We start from the raw sequence: 12,765 nt of genomic DNA, 5'->3' as shown, positions 1-12,765 counted from the left end.
GCAGCTGGGAGGGTGGAAAGATTTCTCTTTACATAACCGGGTTCATGTTAAAGAGAGAAACGAAAAATTAATAGCATATAATATAGCGCACGTACAGCATATAAATGAAGAAGTCACTGAAGTCATCCAGTCAGGTTTTTCCACGTTACCTCCTTTCAATGTGTCTCTGGGAGAGTCACGCTCAGGTTTTCAAATATGATGTTTAAAGACATTAGGTATTTTAAAAGCACCTCTGTTTCTCTCTTTTGGTTTCTCTCATGCACACTGTAAACAAGCTAAGGAAAGTCACAGCTTTACCAAGCCCCAAAGTCCAGCACAGCAGAAGGAAGGAAGCTTCATCTCCTTGCATCAAGACTCACTAACCTGCTTGGGACCCCACGCCCCCAGCCCACGGTGGGACAACTCCACCCTGCTACGAAGCTACCTGAAGGCAGCCCTACACTTACGCTATCGAGAGCCGAGTACCCATCCTTCCCTTCATGTTCAGTGGAAAGAGTCTCAGAGACCTGGGTCTGAACGTCCATCTATAGTTACTGAGTCAAGGCGCATCACCATTAGTTACCGCTCTTTCTCCAAAAGGCAGAGGACTGTAAAACAGATTTATCCACAAAGACAGTAAAGACTTAATTCAACAGACGATTGTGAAGTGCCCTGCTATGCAATAGGCCACAAACGCTTTAAGTTTTTTACTTCTCACGGTACACAGACACAGCAGCAGGCATCATCTGAAGTGAGGTGTAAATGGGTATATCACACTGACCAAGAGTCTTCCTGGTAACTCAATTGCGATTCCACTTGTTGGAAACTCTGCCCAGGGCTGCAGGTATCCTGAATTAGCCCAGCCCAGTTACACCTTGGAGGCTGCTGCAGTGGAATCACATTGCAACGTGTGACCACATTAGGATCTTTCTTCTAGGTTGGCAATCTCCTTGTAATTGCTTGGTACTTAAAAACCATAGTCCTCTATTATTACTTTGAAAAAAAAAAATAAAACTTGAGTGTTCCAATGGCACAAAATTTCTGCAAATTTGGACAAATTCAAATAGACAAAATAAATTTCTGCATGGTAGGACAACAGAGTGGCTCATACAGAGGACAAAATACTTCCGCTATCCTGTCATATATAGGTGAACAATACCGTCTAATCATTATTTTAAGTGACACAGTAAATGATCTCCAGATGTAGAGACCACCTTGTTGTTACTACAGAAATCAGGACACAATCTGGCTGGGGAATAATCTTCCATGGTATCTCACTCCCAGAGTACACAACAAGTATGGCTTCTTGCACAGAAATTCTTCTGAAAGCAGCAAAGACTGTTTTCTCTCTTTTGGGAAATTAAAACTTCTGCAATTATGAGTCTGGCAACCCGACTGCATGCTAACTGAGCCAAGTTAATCACTGGTGTCACTCCAAAAATCAGGGAGGATGTCCCAGGGATACATTTTTGTCCATAACAATTAAAACCATCACTCTCATTTTGACAGGATGCAATACAAACTTCTTGGAAACCTCCCTGCTTGCCTTGCATCCCAGATGGTGATGAACCTCAGGTCATTTGAGCAAAGAATTAGGTCTCTCTGTCCTTCTGAAGATCTCGTGCACACACACAAAGTGTTTTTCCTGGGTGGTGGGTTTTTTGGGGTTTTTTTTTGCCTTTGTCAGTAATTCTGGGATCCTCCTAACCTTAACTGTCCATCTTGTCTCTGTTAACAATACATTGGCTGCTTTTTCCATGGATCGACTGTAAGCTTACTTCCTCGCTGAAAATTCAAATACTGACACAAACTGCAATCCTGACATGTCACAATAAATCGCCTGACACATTACTTTTACTTCTACATTAGCTGCTTTCTGGTAAGACTCAAGACCTAGTTAAGGCTGAACATTCCACAGTCTCCTTCAGACCATCCACCACTTTTAGCTCTCCAACTTTTACCTACCTATTTTCATCCCACTGGAACATACTCCATTGCTTCCCCACTTGCACTTCTGCAATTTCTTTATGTTTTTGCTGTCTTACATCAAACTACTCTGCCATCCTTACCCGCCTGCCCCTAACATCAACTTTTTCAGGGTTCTTTGTGCTTCCCACAGAAACTTGCATTGTACTTCATCTTCTCCTGCAACAGAAGTAGCCTTTGAAAATGCCTTATAGACACACTTGCTAGGTATTATGGGTGAAATTTTCTCAAACTTAAGAAAAGAGCTTCAGGTTCCACTTATTCCAGAAGAGCAGCCACTTTGGAACAGAATTCAGCTTTCTTAAAGGATGACGTACGTTATGGGCTACAATTTATTCATCAAGGTTTGAAGCTTTACACAAGAGGTACGGCCACTTGCAGGAAAACACCAGGGGCTCGCTGCTTCTCCCGTGCAGAGATCCCCTGCCCGGCGCACGCTGTGCAGACAGCTCCCACCCAGCCTGGGCAGCTGCAGAAGGGCACCAGCTGGTAAATGGAAGCCGTATCGCTGGGCTAAATTTTGCTTATCTGTGACTAGCAAACAGCCCCTTTGGGACTTCTGTCAGCTGCAGCCTGCTGCACTGCTGTGAAGCCAGTCAATAACCTACAGATTCCTCCCAATCCTTCCACGCCAATTTAACGTAACTAAATGGATACTTTATTCTGCTGCTGCTAATGGAAAATGCATTTGTGCCCTTCTCCTTGTCTTGCAGTAGTTTCAGCATTATACAACCTCCACCGCTACTTATAACGTCGTGAGTATGTAAGCCAAGACACATCAGGACGGAAAAAGGAAGCCTGTAACTACAACCAGCACTGAAAAGGCACCAACTCCATCCAGCTGAGTAGGCACTTCTCATCCTGACCCTTCCCTTTCTAGCATTTACAGCTTTCTCAAAGTTACACTGAACTTCAAGGGGATAGCTTGTTTTCAAAATGCATTCCTGGTCTAAAAATTTAAAATGTCTAAGTAAACTAAACTGATTAATTAAAAGAAGTCTGAAGCATGTCCGTAAGTTCTACTCTTAAACTGTCAGCAAGAGTCACCAGCACACACTGCAAGACAAAACATGGCTCTATAGTATTGCTTTTCACGGACTATCAAAGTATATTCATAATCTTTTTTTTCTTGTTAACATAAAAATAAATTATGATGGATTTTTGAAGAAAGCAAGCACTCCTATCCATGCAAAATATGCTCTATCATTCAATTTGCAAGCAGCATCTGTACTGGGGCAAGACCTCCTTGAAGTAGAGCCCACAGGCTACAACACATATGCACTGAAGGAAACACATATCACTTAAAACAATTATTATCCAATAAGCTGTTGAAGCAAGCTGTTTTTGTAGTCCCAAATAGTATTCTCCAGCAAAAAAACCCTAAGTTTACACAAATTTTCTAACATGGACATGTCTTAAAAATAAGCAACTATATCGCGATGTCTTGAAAATTGGTAACACCTAATCTACAGCAGTAATGACAAGTTGTTGCAGTCAACTTTGATGACTCCTCTCACCTCCAAAGCAGAAAGCAGAATACATTTTATAAAATGCAACACCTTCTCCCTAATTGCTTTTGCACATCTTGCACTGTGTCGCGATAACTCTCCTTCGCTTCACCACAGGCCAGGTAGACCTTTCCCTTGATAGCTATCTGAAGGCACTCAGGTGAGTCTGCATATGCTGATCCAGATCTGCCACTCTGGATTTCGACTTCCCTCTAATTTCTCACTGCACAAATAGCAATCATTACAGATGCCATCGTGTTTACTCGAGAAGGAGCCACCCGAGACAAATATTCCATGTTCCTCACCGTGATGCCCAAACTTCAATCCTTCAGTGGTAGAGTGGGGGGGGGGAGGTGGGTGGTTTTCAGGATTTTATTTCTTCTTCCTGTCCCTTCAGAAAGCCACGTCTGATACTAACTTCTATTTTTCACTGTGGATGCTGAGAGATCAGGGGCACTTAAGCTGTGCTATGAGAATGACTTCCATAGCAGTGGGCCAGCTGCCGAGAAAGCGGAGGGGGGGATTTCACAGAATCACTAGGTTGGAAAGGACCTTCAAGATCATCAAGTCCAACCATTAATCCAGCGCCACCATGTTCTCTAAACCATGTCTTGAAGCGCCACATCCACACGTTTTTTGAACACTTCCAGAGATGGCGACTCCACCACCTCCCTGGGCAGCCTGTTCCAATGCCTGACCACACTCTCAGTGAAGAAATTTTTCCTAATATCCAATCTAAACCTCCCCTGGCGCAACTTGAGGCCATTTCCTCTCATCCTATCGCTGGTTACTTGGGAGAAGAGACCAACACCCTCGTCACCACAACCCCCTTTCAGGTAGTTGTAGAGAGCAATAAAGTACCCCCTCAGCCTCCTCTTCTCCAGACTAAACAACCCCAGTTCCCTCAGCCACTCCGCATCAGACTTGTGCTCCAGACCCCTCACCAGCTTCGTTGCCCTTCTCCGGACACACTCCGGCAACTCAATGACCTTCTTGTAGTGAGGGGCCCAAAACTGAACACAGGATTCAAGGTACGACCTCACCAGTGCCGGGTACAGGGGTACAACCACTTCCCTACTCCTGCTGGCCACACTATTTCTGATACAGGCCAGGACGCTGTTGGCCTTCTTGGCCACCTGGGCACACTGCCGGCTCATATTCAGCCGGGTGTCAACCAGCACCCCCAGGTCCCTTTCCGCCGGGCAGCTCTCCAGCCACTCCTCCCCAAGCCTGTAGCGTTGCATGGGGTTGTTGTGACCCAAGTGCAGGACAGCTCCAGTTCAGAGGACTCCAGCACTCAGAGGGATCTGTGGATTTGACACCGACTTCATCACGGGCCCACGCAGAGTGGCACAGGAGGGCAACGGGCTCTCCGCTGCCCATGGGGATCAGCAGATGGGCCGCGACACTGAACTGACAGGAGCTCTTCCGGCATCAACACGCTCCTTCCCAGCTACAAATCCATGTCACTCACCTAGTCTGTAAAGCAGACGCAGAGATGGAAGTAACCACGCTCGGTTTTGATCAACCGATCAACTGAATCAACTATAGATTTGTGCTTTTAGCAGCTAGTGCTATTTAGATGCCCAGAAGGTTTCCAAGATCACGTAATATATTGATGGTTAGACACGAGAGGGTGAAAAAATTACTGTTAAGATAGTAAATCCTCAAAGTTGCTTCAATCTGTCCATTCAAAGCAACAAAGTTGCTTCAACCTGTCTCTTGCCCCAACATTTATTGGCTTTCCAGGCATAGGATCTTTTGAATGACCATGCATCTAGCAAGTGACGCTGCAAAATGTGGAAGTGACTTAAATCTACATATATGTGGCAATTAAACCTCTGTTACCACTCTTCTAACCACTTCAGATACGTACTGGGTGAATACAAGACCCAGGTTTTTTAGACACCTCCGCAACGAATGATCTTAAAGAAATGGGAGTAATATTCAATGTAATTTTTTGTTTCAGATTCAGCTCAACTGTAAACTTTTCCCCAGCTGAAAAAAAAGCAAATATTGTATCAGAATCATCCAGAATTTTACTTTTATATAGGAAGGGCAGGAAAAGAACTTCACATGAGTAAAGGTTCTTCTCTGCCAGGAAAAATCTGCCAATGCTAATTAGGCAAGAGTACTTCAGTACTCCTAGTACTCACAAAAAAATATACCAAAATACAACCACCCAAGAGGAGGGGTGGAAAGGAGGTAAAAGCATGACTTAATTCCTCACCGTGCCTTCTTATTGTAACATAAAGTATCATAACGAGACACTACAATGACAGAATGTACTGAGACCAGCCAGCCAACAAATCCTCCAACATGCAGGATTTGGTTTTCATGCTTTTCTGTCTGAGTATCTAAGGCTTTTGGGATTCTTCCTGAAGCTTGAGCCTAGAACTGGCTGTCTGCTCGCTTGCACGCCCGTGTCTTTTGTCTCATGCTCCAATTTCTGAAACTGAAAAGAGGAGGTGGACTGCATGGTACAAGCACTGTTTGGGGGACTCTACCTGGAGAGACCCAGCCTGACAGCTTCCGAGTCCACTGAGGCTCGGCCTCTAGAAATTTCTTATCTGGTTTATATGTTTAGACAGCCCCAACCCGGCAGCTCAGGCAACATAATAAATTCAGGCTCGTAAGACTGGTCTTGAAGCGTAACGTCGCAAAGTTCAGCCTCCAGGCCATTTAGCTAAGCCAGCTTCTCTGCGCGTGCGCATGTGAAAATAATGCTGAACACTGAAACTCAAGACGATGGATAAGAAAAAAGTTTCATTTCTAAATGTACTTTCAGCAGAACAACCAGTCTCGGGATCCGTATCCACAACCATGCCAACTTTCAAAATTAACATGTAGAAACAAAAACTGGAAAGAAACTTCATCACCTAAAAACAATGAAATTCACTCAGCCTACTAACATCTGTCCCCACAAACAGGAAAAACATGCAACCGTTAAGCACAGTGAGAACCTTCTAAGCTATAGAACTATTATTCTATCAGTAGGATTAAAACTCATCCAGAATCAAGCTGATTTAGGGCTCGCATAGATAAGAAAAGATGAATTAAACACAGGTTGGCCAACATGTTTTTAAACATCATTTAGCATCTAGCGCAGACCAGGTAGGTGATGTTTAAAAATATCTTAGCTGACTGTGGTTAATTCTACTTGGGAGTCTTTGCCTAAAGGTTTGTCTTGACTAGAATTTGAAGGTGCAGGTTCCAACACGCCGACGCACTTTCTAAAGCTCCGGCACACATAAGGCAGCAAACATTTCTAATGTATGCTAGCTGGTCAAGTCGAAGCTTAGGCTCCTGACTTGCTACCACACGTGAAACCTACACCTTGCATTTTCTTCATTAGAACTTTACATCTTGGAATTCAGGCTGGAGCAACTGAGGAAATTACCTTCTCCAGCTGTTCAAATATTCAGAGCTGGCAGATGGATGAAGAGCACTCATCGGCTTCCAACCCAACGTCAGCCAGCTATTTTAGAAATACCAATTGAGGATGCCATCACTGGCTGCCTTTATAACAAAGCAGCTGAAGAGAGCTCTTGGCTTGTTCCTCAGTCTCTGCTAGTGGGGCTGAATGGACAGATACTGGCCAGTAGCATCTCCAATCGTACTACCTAGATTCACAGAGCACATTTAACCACAGCCTGTTACCACATGTCGTCTAACACGAGGCCAAAGGACAGCTTTTCTCATGAAGATTCAGCCTTACCGTTTGTACTTGAAACAAGCCCTTTGCCTCCAGCTTCCCACTACAAATCCTGGGACTGCTGGTGTTTATGAAAGGGAGAGGGATTGTACCATCTCATCAACATTTGCATGCTACGTTGAAACTATTATTTTAAAAGACCTAGCACTGAAGGGGAAAAACCTCCTTCCACCAAATGCTCCACAGCTAGGTGAGGAAAGACTCTGCATCTCAAACTAACAGCTCAGCCTTGGTGGCTTTGGCAGAACTCCAAGACATGCCTTATTCATAAAACCAAAGTAATAAAAAAGATAGACACTCCCCCTCCCTCCCCAAGGTTAATACAACTCATTGCTGATGCAGAAATTAGAAGGAAGGGGACCATCTAAATTACACACTGAAATAGATACTACAAAAGCAAGCAGCTGTGACATTTCAGCCAGGTGGTCATCTTCAGCTGCAGTCAAGAGGAAAAATAACTCTAGACATTTCCCTTGCAGATACTTCCTGATTACAACCTTATGGCAAAAACACCTCATTTTCACTGCCAGTATATGCACTTTAATTAATCCTTATGTTCTTAAAATATACTTTGTCAATTAAAAGCCATCTTCAGAGACTCTAGTTTGAGGGGGGGAGAGGGGTTTGAGATGTTTAAGCAAGATCTCTTAGTGCTGTGATCAGCATGGATATAATTAAATACTCAAGCAAATTCTCAGTAGTACTATTTCTTTTCCCAAAAAATCAGCTGCACACATGCTGTCTCTCGCTCACTGTTTATTCACCTCTCAAAAAGCAGATTAGCATTGTATTTCAGAAAAGATAAGACTTCTATTGATCCAAATCTTCCTTTTCTCACTTTATTTCCCTAACCATTTTCGCCAGCTATTAAATAAAAAAAAAATCTGAGGGTAGTGTCACAGAAGAGAGACTGTTTCATATCATATATGAACAAAAACCTGAAGCACAACAGACCTTGGCATCAGCACACATCTGGAAGCTAACTGAGCACCACTGTCTCTTGGTGCCTTCAGGAATAATTACTTTCCTTGCAGTATAACTGGGCATGACCCAAAAAAACCCAAAACCCCAACAGTCAGAGAGCATCCTCCCTAACCCTGGCTGGACAGCATCCTCCCTAACCCTTCGGACAACCGCCTGCTCGTGTCACAGGCACCCTACAGACAGACAGCAGGACGGCTTGCTGTCCTCTGCCTCCCTGCTGGTTCTCACATGGACCCGCAGCCAGACAGCCAAAACCTTGTCACCTAAACCTTACCCGTCAGTGCAGGGCAAATAAGATGATACCATTTTAAAGGGTTAAGAGCGGAAATCAAAACAAGGTTAAAAGGTCATTAAAGTCGGGGAGAATTCTGCTTTATTTGAGTGGTTCGAGTTTCTGAAGCCAGACTGGAAAACTAGCCAAGAATAAAAATAATTTTGATTGGGCTTCCTTGATGACAGAGTTCCTTTTTAATTAACCCACTAGATCATTCACAAATATAGTGAATGGAAATCATACAGTTAAAATCCTTCACACTACGTTAGATAACTTTAAATAATTAGAAGGAACTGCAAGCGTTTAGAAGAGCATCAAAACATAACATAGCCTTGCTCTTGAGTTGGAAATTCACACTGGAAAATGGTTTCTGCTTTCTAAAAAACACTGTATTATCTAACTATATTTCCCTCTTCTAGCTTTCTATAAATACTTTAAGGTGTGGTTAGAAAACTGTGGCCAAGTTCTTCAAGGATTTTTAGTTTCCATATCAAGTTCAGGGTTGCAGCATATTTACGTTAACGTTTTCTGGAGAATACACTTCATTAACTGCTGTGGCAAAACCCTTGGTGGTCTGCTCCTCACTGACTCTGACCATTGCAGTTTCAATCATTTGCAAATTACTTCCAGATGGGTATCAGCTACACAGGGATGGAGAATTTTTATAACATTTATAAATAGTGCAAGAATCCTACAGACATACGGTAAGTGTGCTATGCGGTGACACGCACGACGAGGCTGTGAAGAGGGGCACGTGGAGCACATACCCCCAGGGGCAGATTCTGCCCACGGACAAGCTGGAATCCCTTTGCCTGTACCTGCGAGTAACACTCAGGTAGGACATTATCTCAAAGGTACAAAAACCTCAGATTGTACCTGCAAATTTGGCACTTTGCAAGGGAGTCAGTTCCCTAAACGTGGCCTTTTAGGGTCGTTTCAGATGTCCTCTTCCACCTGGCCCCAACTGCCATTCCAAGCAGCCATCGGTCTCCCGTCTGCATCAGACCGGCCAGTCTTGGGCGGGTGTCTCGGACAACCCAGCACATCTGAAAGCGGCACAGGATGCGTACATCACAGCACCCAGGTCGCTCCCCCTTCGGTGACACAGAAGGCACCTTTCAATCGAGCAGCTAGCTTTTACAAGTCTGGTACGCTGCTTCTTTCAGTTTTATTCACTTGCGTTCATTTTAGGATCCAGAAAACGGCCCTCTGAAGTCTCTCAAGACTACCAAATAACGCATTGCGCTAAGGAAATGACAACCCCCACTTTAAACGACTCCTAACTGCATTTTTTAACCCCATACTCTCCATACATGCACTGCGTAAGACTCAGTTGCCTACTTAATACATCTAATTGCCTCCCATTTACATTCAATTAAATTCTGTGATACTATTTTGCAGTATTAATTAACTGACTCTGTCGGGGGCTAACCTTCCGGAGTATTTGACAAATGGCAGGGATAAAGCACGGTATAGAGAGAAAGGTTCTCCTGGATGAGGAGCTACTGCTTCGTGGTGGTGTGGGTACTTACTGCCTTCCCATTAAGTTTGTGAGACTTTCATTTGCTTTGGCATGTAATTCTTGGGAAAAGTCCTAGATGGAAAAGTCACTTCTAGCATGGATTTCAACACCATTTTGCTTTAACCCTGTCTCTTTCTTTGGCATGGAGATTCACACCCAGGTTTCTGTGCTGAAAAAGCACTTTGCTAGTTCTTGACAGCATTTGGATCTGTTCAACTATAAATAAAAGCAAGGAAGGAAGAGCAGAGAGGCGAAACTGTGGTTGTACAATGGGAAGTACAACAGTTTGTGGTTTTTTTTCCTGCCCACCAGCAAAAATAAAAGACCAAAAAATATCTGTACCCTGTCCCATAGTAAAAAAGGAATGGTCAGAACAAAGCAAAAATGCATCACATTTGGTGCTGGTCACTTCTAATAGGAAGGTTATCTGCTTTTGTTGGAATCAACTTTAATCTATTATATTCCCTCTAGGAAGAATGTGAACTGAAGCAAGGGAACCTGGAGTTGACTGGAGCATGGATGCATGATGCATGGATGACCATAACCGGGTCTTTACAGACAAGGAAGAAACCTTCTTCATTTTACTGCTGTTGGGCACAGCCAGAGCCTCTGCAAATGGGCTTCAAATTCAAAGCAGGCTGCTGCCGGTGCGAAACACTACTAACAACTCGCAAGTCTTGGTTAATGGTTTGCAACAGAGAAGTACTGTATATAGATACTGCCTACTTATGGCTCTCCTCTCACGGTTGTTTTCCTGTATTTCTGCAGCTGTTGAACTGGAGTGGGTTTTTCTTATTAATCTTTCTGGAGATTCTTCTACCTCTGCAGCTGTAGGAGGTAACTCGAACATAAAATGAAAATTGTATTTTTTTTTTCTACTGTGCTAAGGAATTATGACTGATTCCAATATGTCCAAACACTTGGCAAGTATCATTTTTACTGTAAAGTTAGTTTTTGGGGTTTGTTTGGTTGTGGGTTTTTTTGTTTGGGTTTTTTGTGTGTTTTGCTTTTTTCTTTCCACAGAAGTTGCTTTAATGTATCAAGTAACCATCCTAGGAATGATTTAAAGCTTCTGGGTGTCCACACATAATTCTAAGCTTAACGCTAGCCTTTTTTTTTGCAAACTGAATTTGGAATTTAGGGGGACAATGAGGTACATGTAGCAAATGGCTCTTAGGCAATAAGCACAACAGATGATGGCTCAAGGCTCTGCCTTTTCTCTTTACCTCCCGACACACCTCAGGGTTTATGGAAGTTACATAATATGCACACCCACCAGTTAGGTTTTATTGCTTAATTACTTAAAGGGAAAAAAATTAAGTCTCCCACAGTCACCTGAAGTTGCAAAAACAGAACTGTTTGTTTTTTCAACTTTTGATGGGAAATATTACTATAAAGAATTTGGAAAACAAAAATGGACTACAAATACAATCTTACAAAACAATATACAGGCATACATCAGCGCGTATTATAAAGCCCATAGGGAATGTTGGCTAATATATATTCTGAGCCAAGCAAGCCTCCCCAAGCCTCTAATTTTTTTTTGACTACTCATGCCATAGAGTCTTTCTTGAATTGTGTCCATTACACACATACATCATGTAAAATGCTGGTACATCTATTTTCCGTCATGAGGTATTGTCGACTATATTGCAAGTTTAAGCAAGACCTAAAATCAGAGGGAATAAACCAGAACCTGTTGAGCATGAAATAAGTTATCACACACAATTCAACTGACATAAACAAGCTCAACTGTGCTTTACAATTGTACTGACCTGAGTCAAAGCTACTTAAAAATAGGAAAAATTGAGATATTTTAAGTGTGTTTGTGATGGTAGCTGCTACATTATGAGGATATGAGAGACCAGAACTGTAAGGAGAACACCTTATTAGACGAACCAGTGCAGCTAGTGTGCGAGGAAGGAAAACAGAGAAGCCTTCAGAAACACAAGCCTTTCTTCAGGAGCAAGTGATGCATCTCTCGCAAATTTCTCAATATCCTTGTCCCAGTGAGGTGCAGTGGTTGTACTGGTTATAGCAGACAACCAGAGTCAAAAGGTTCTGGGCTTTATCTGTAGTTTTGCTACGGGGTTAATTTATCCTCTTGCCCTCTACAAATGGCTTTCATTCTTCAGTTTCCTCATCTATAAGGTTGCAGCAATGCTTCTCTACTTCATAAGAGTTTGACTGTCTCTTGGGGGAAATGAGCTGTTCCTTCCCTTAAGGTGCATTTCTTGAAAAATCTCTCAACACAGCACTCATAGCTCCAGTCTAGCCAGTCACAAATAGGGACAACCTCACTTTGTATTTTAAATGCTCTTTGATATGAGAAATGCTACTTCGATACTGTGAAAACCCAAGAGAAACAAAGCAAATTGCAGGGGTTTTGTCTTATCTATTGCTTATTACTGGAAGTTCTCAACACTCTCTGGCAAAGGTTGAACCATTACCCTCTCTTCATAGATAAGGAAACTAAGGCACACAGAAGTCACTTGTCACATAATAGTCCTTTCCTAAAGTAGTAATTGAAAGTCAAAGCCTTCTCCCTGTTTATTGACTCCGAAACCCAATCCAGTTTAGGGCTATGCTGTGAAAGGGTACTTCAACTTTGCAAACGCATCTCAGTTAAGGCTTCAGTTCAGCACAGCACTGAGCACATGAGCCTTAGCACAGCTCAAGGATTCAGAACTGCAAGTACCACCTCAGTAAACCCTGCCCCCCCCAGAAAAAAGGCACTAAAAAGAGAGCAGGATAAGATAGGAGATGGGACCTGGAAAGAGAATTTCTGCCAGAGAAA

General features: G+C 43.0%; 1 protein-coding gene across 2 annotated transcripts in view; it reads right to left on the bottom strand.

Annotated features, from left to right (window-relative positions):
• Positions 1–12,765, bottom strand: part of LGR4 (leucine rich repeat containing G protein-coupled receptor 4) — a gene marked incomplete at its 3' end in the record, with an annotated part of 80,426 nt that overhangs the window by 31,732 nt on the left and 35,929 nt on the right. The gene's annotated exons all lie outside the window — the stretch shown is intronic.

Source organism: Phaethon aethereus, assembly GCF_964289735.1.
Source record: "Phaethon aethereus genome assembly, chromosome: 5".
In the NCBI taxonomy this organism is placed as follows: Eukaryota; Metazoa; Chordata; class Aves; order Phaethontiformes; family Phaethontidae; genus Phaethon; species Phaethon aethereus.
This window is presented reverse-complemented; position numbering and strand designations above follow the sequence as displayed.